The sequence below is a fragment of the Monodon monoceros genome, unplaced genomic scaffold, assembly GCF_005190385.1.
Source record: "Monodon monoceros isolate NGI ecotype Baffin Bay Population unplaced genomic scaffold, NGI_Narwhal_1 Super_Scaffold_22, whole genome shotgun sequence".
Lineage (NCBI taxonomy): Eukaryota > Metazoa > Chordata > Mammalia > Artiodactyla > Monodontidae > Monodon > Monodon monoceros.
The window spans coordinates 17179023-17185022 of NW_021703779.1; the positions used below are offsets into that span (position 1 = coordinate 17179023).

Consider the following 6000-nt stretch of genomic DNA (forward strand, 5'->3'; position numbering starts at 1 on the left):
TTCGCAACAGATGGCTTCTTAGGCAGCAATACCATTTTAAACTGTTCTCCCAATCCACGGTGATTTTGTATACTTGGTAATGGGTGGAGGCAACAGATGAGGCAGACGGGTCTTCTGGTACCGATGCAAATTAGCAGAGCCAACCAATCCAGAGGCTGGTTAGTTTATCTATACATGGATTAAACAACTCATGTGTCTTTGGGCCTCGCCTCATGCCCACCTCAATCAGTCAATCTCCTGTCCTTTTCCTTTTGTATTTGCAGCTTAATATGAATGAATGGATGGACGGACGGACGGATGGACAAAGGGAGAATGAATAAATACAAGGGTAGTGAAAATTAGGTGTAACCCCAAGCAGCGAATTAGCAACTTAGAAATTACAGTAAAAGAATGGAAGTGGAAAATTTAAGTGAGCTCTATAAAGAACACATACGCAAAAATGAACTCAAAATGGATCATACGCCTGAATGTAAGAGCTAAAACTGCAACATTTTTATAAGAAAGCATACGAGAAAATCTTAGTGATCTTGGGTTTGGCAAAGATTTCTCCAATGGGGCTTTGGTGGCGCAGTGGTTAAGAATCTGCCTGCCAATGCAGGCGACACGGGTTTGAGCTCTGGTCTGGGAAGATCCCACATGCCACGGAGCAACTAAGCCCGTGCGCCACAACTACTGGGTCTGCACTCTAGAGCTCGCATACCACAACTACTGAGCCCACGTGCTGCAACTACTGAAGCCTGCATGCCTAGAGCCCGCGCTCCGCAACAAGAGAAGCCACCGCAATGAGAAGCCCACGCACCGCAATGAAGAGTAGCCCCGGCTCGCCGCAACCAGAGAAAGCCCGCATGCGGCAACGAAGACCCAACGCAGCCAAACATAAAAAATAAATAAATGTATATATAAAAAAAGATTTCTCCAGCAGGAGACAAAGAAAGCACAAATGACTTTTACAAATTCAATATATTGGGGTAGGTTTTCCAGGAAGAAGGTTGGTAGGTGAGGGGCTCCTTGTCAAATGCACTTTGCATATCCATTAGGGATACACTCTCAAAGTGTTTCCAGATCAAACGACCCCGTCCACCCAGACTGGTGTGCTCACCTTGTCCACTTATAATGTCAGCTAACCCAGACAGTTCATAAGCAACTCAAAGCAGAATTTGCTTTCCGAGATTAGTTTTGCATTCCAAAATTAGCTGGCTGACTCTGCTGTCAGAAATCTGCCCAGGCTGAAGTTGGGTTGTGAACCATTTTCATCACTTATCAACAGAAAGGAGAAGCATAAGAGCATAAACAAGGCAACCTTTTCAGATTTCTCCTGGTTCCTGACAAGTACAAAGGCAGAAACACTCCAATTTTCTTGTATCATATTCTCACCCCAGCAGGTAAAATGAGTCATCAGAACAATCAGAACCAGGTCGATTAAAAAGCAGCTTTCTTCAAATTACCTAGACATGGATCTATTGAAGCTTTGCTATCGGAATGGAGATTACAGCAACCACTGTTTATGTGCCAGACACTTTTCCTGCATTATCTCACTTAATCCTCACAGTATTATGATGCCCATCTTCCCAATTAAAGAACCTGAAGCTTAGCAAAGCAGTTAAGCTTATTTTCTGAGCCAGTGCCCTCCAAACTGGGATGCACTCACTTCAGGAATTAGTGAACAAGATGAAAAAAAAAAAAAAAGAAAACATCTATTCATTTTGTTTTCATTTTAAAAAGAGAAAAATTCAACTTCTCTAATGCTCCAGTTGCAGAATGACACCAGCTCCTTCATCCAGCCTCTAGGTCAGGCAGTCAGGGGTGCTCAGAGGGCATGGAGCGGCCTGAGGGACAGCTGTGCCCCTAGACAAGGGCGGCTGCCAGGGCCAGCTTTCAGCTCCATGGGGCACCCTGCAGTTCTGGGAGGCCTCTTGGTAGAGCCTCTTTATGACTATTACCCCCTTTAACTAAAATCACCCTCACTAAATGGATGAGAGACTTGAGAAGATTTGGGTAAAGAAAGCAGGGGTTGTAGATAATACTCAACACACGCCCAAGTCAACAAGAAAATGGTGCAGCTGCCACTTCAGCCCCTGGGTGGGAACTCTTTGTCAGCCATGTTGGGGGGTGAACACGAGGACAAGCCAATCAGCACAAAACACTCTGAGTTATCAAGATAATTTGTAATATGGGTTTTCTCCCACCCTTGATATAGGTTTATCTAATTATAATATGGAACTATTGGGTTTAGCAAGATATTCAAAACTATGTACCTGAGCCATGAAGACAAATGTCCATTTTTCACCAATGTCTAAAACCACATAACAGTCAATCTTATGTTTTCCATAAGTTCATTAAACCTAATAATAAATATTTAGAAACTTCTTTTGGGTTTTCTTAATCAACTAGTACAGCAATATATTACATGATCTATAAATAAATATATGTATGGAGATAGTCATTTTTTTAAATAACAGGTATTATTTTTTTTTCAACAAGAAAAGGCTTGGAATACTGACCTAGGCTCCCCAAGGCTGCTCCTATCTTAGTACTTAGAGATGAAAGCTCATAGCTTTTCTGATGGGGACAGAAAATCGCCCTAAGTGGAGTTGGGGGGAAGCAGCACATGGGGCCTGCCTGAAGGAGCCGGGGGAGGAATCTGCTCAAGGGTCCGTCTCGACGCTGAACTTAAACCCTGTGTACTTTGGGGAACTCAGAACCCCATCCACTTCCAGCACACAACCTTGCTTCTCCTTTCCTCAACAGCAAGTCTCATTTTCTGCATTCTACACGTGGGCTCTATCAAGGTAAAGCTGGACGAGGGCAAAGGAATCTGCTTCAAGAAGACAGGTCCTAAGAAATAAACAGCTGCTGCCTGTTGTTGAAAACTGGAGAGAAGCACATCCTGGGTTTGCTTCCGTCTCCCTCTTATGAGGAGTCCAAGAACACAGCTTAACTGATGGCTGCTAGAAGTAAGGCTGGGGATTAGGGACTGGGGACTCAGGGATATATAAAGCATAACTGCATAGTTTTCGAGTCTTCCCAATATACTATTGAGCTGGTCTTTCCTGATCTACCCTTCCTTTAAACTCCTGGACACTTCATCCCATGCACGCAGCCTAGCTCCTTCCTGGCTCATCCAGCCCCCAAGCCTCCCTGGGCCCTGGTATCGAGGCAATTCCACACTGTGGTGGCTGCATGTGTGTCTCGCCCTCCCAGTGACCCTCTAAAAGGCTTCTGGGTACAGATCTCCCTTAGTTCTGTCATGGCCCCTACGAGCATCCCTGACATACAGTAGGTACTCAACAAAGCCTTGAGAAGCTGACGGTTCAGCTTGCATTTGCATTTTATAATGGCAGATGGTTCTCTGCCCAACAAAGATGCTACTAAAATGCCAAGTGTCGATCACATTTTTGCAAATTGAGTCAGATCTTCAGTGCACTAAGGGAGCTTGCTATTTAAAGGATCCTGCAGTTAATTCTTTTGTAACATGAATAATCACTTCCTGCTTTACCTTTCCTGTCAAGAAGAATTCTTACATATCAGGTTTCTCTAAGAGAAGGAAACCTATGTATGGCTTTATTAAGAGCTCACAAAACATGAGACTATGTCTCTCCTACCCCTTCCAAGGGCTCTTCCTGTGTCCCTTGTGAGCCTTTGAAAGGTTTAGAACTTTGCTGTCCACTAAAGTGTCACCTGCCACACGTGGCTGTTGAATACTTGAAGTCTGGCTCGTCCAAATTGAGACATACTGTAAAATACACAGCAAGTTGCAAAGACTTATGAGGGAAAAAAAAGAATGTAAAATATCTCATTAATTTTTAGATTGATTGTATGTTGAAATGATCCTATTTTAGATATGCTGGGTGAAATTCTTCAATTTCATTTCAAGCATTATTCAAATTAATTTCACTTGTTTCTTCTCCCTTTCTGAATGTGGCTACTAAAACACTTAAAATCACTTCTGCGGCCCGTATTAGGTTTCTATTTTACAGAGATGCTTGAGGATAATACTTGGCAGACAGGAGCTCTAGACCTCACACGGCACCAACACAGTCGAAATATTCACAAGGGCCCATGAGAAAGTGTGTGGCCCCAAAACCCATCTCCTTGCCTTCAGGAAGCTGCAGGTAGCTGCAGCAAGGATAAAACCCGACCTACAATTTTTTTTAACAGTACCCTTTGGGAAACTACCTCTGGGCATGAGCACAAAATTAAAACATTAAGCTAACTAAAATATAACAGAGGTGTAATTAGGCCAACAGTAAACAAAATCCCATATTTAAAGACACCATAAATTACAAAACTTAAGGAAGTCTCCCTGTCAGAAAATACCACCCTCCAGCTGCCTGCCTCCACAAGTCGGCTTCGGCTGCAGCTACCATGGCCGCAAAAGCCAAAGCTACAGTTAACCCGAGGGCACAGAGAGATAGAGGCAGAGCCAGAGGAGATAAGAGATCGGCCTCGAAATGCAAAATGCTTCAACCTCCCCATCTCCGCCTTCAAACCTGCTGGGATGTCTCCTCCCCCCAAAGATGAAATGGGTGGTTTTAACCGTGGTTGGCTAAGCCAGCTGCCAAGCAGCTTGTCACGGGGGCAAACTTCTCACGGTGGCGGTGGCGTTTCAGAGGCCCCGCTCTGTGACCGGCCCCTCCCCACCTCTGTGCACTGAACTTGATCTCTCCCCGGGAGCTCACCACAATGCGTGAGCATTCACTGCGGCTCATTCCAATCAGACTATGAGCTCTTGCTGGGAAAAGCCCTTCTCTTTTTCAGGATTCCACCTCCCTTGGCCAGCATCAAGTTTTATTCCAGCCCTCTGATTGAAGAGAGCAGACACAATCAAGAAGTAATTTTTCTTTTTTTCTTTCAGGGTAGATTTCTTTTTTAATTGGAGTATAGTTGCTTTACAATGTGGTGTTATTTTCTGCTGTACAGCAAAAAGTGAATCAGCTACGGATACATGTAATTTTTCACCAAGAAAGATTTCACCAAAAAAGATCACAACTGCTGGTCATTAGAGACAGAAAGCACATGAGTTATCATCTTGTCAAACCCTTTTCTTAACTATACAGATGAGGAACTGAGGCCTGGAAGGTTCCATGACTGAGGCTCACAGAGCTAAATAATGGCAGCATCAAGACTAGGACTCAGCTCTCCCATCTTACAGTCCAGGTGAGAGAAGGGAAAATCTAAAGCAAAAAGGAAGGAAAACTGACACCATGAGGTCCAGACTTCCACACCGTTGGCCTTTTCTCCTTCTTTCTTTCACCCATAGCATAGTTTGCAGGATACCCGGAAAAAATTACACCGGTCAGGAACCTATGTTCAAATCTACAGAAACAGAAAACAGATGAGTGGTTGCCTAGGGCTGGAGTGGGAACGGGGCCTGACTGCAAATGGCTACGAGATAGATGTCTTTGGGGGCGACGGAAACGTTCTAAACTTAAATTCTGGTGAGAGTTTCACAATGCTATACATTTATTAAAATCATTGAACTGTACACTTAAAACGGGCAGAATTTTATACCTCAATATAGCTTTTAAAAATACAGAGTTTGTGTAATGCATATTTTGGAATTTATGATTGTAAAGATTCACGCATCGAGGTGGCTGCCTGTGTCTGTGTCCCAGGGAGAAACCATTCCCCACTCGGAGAGGGGAAGCCGTTTGGGGGACTTTCCCCTCCCTGATGAGATACAGTCTGATGGGACTGTCCATCAACATGCCCTGCCCTCTACCAGCACAGGACTCAACTATGTCGCACAGCAGCAGCTGTGACAAAGATTGGAACCGGCTGCGGCAAATCCCCCAGCAGGGCCCCCAGATGAGGCAGTGATCCCCGGGGCTGCCTGGGTGCCATCTTTCCCAGACCTGATCCTCCAGCTTTTCCTTCCACCCTGTAAACCAGCCCGTAGCCTTCCAGTAAATCCTCTTCCCTATTTTAGTTAAAGGGGAGTTGGTTTCTGTTGCTTACGGCCAGAGAACCCTAATGGATACACTCAAGCATCAACTTTTT

The 6000-nt window shown here is 44.5% G+C and overlaps 1 protein-coding gene across 2 annotated transcripts in view; it reads right to left on the bottom strand.

Moving 5' to 3' along the window:
- Window positions 1-6000, bottom strand: part of SH3KBP1 (SH3 domain containing kinase binding protein 1) — a 436506-nt gene that overhangs the window by 381355 nt on the left and 49151 nt on the right. The window lies entirely within an intron of this gene.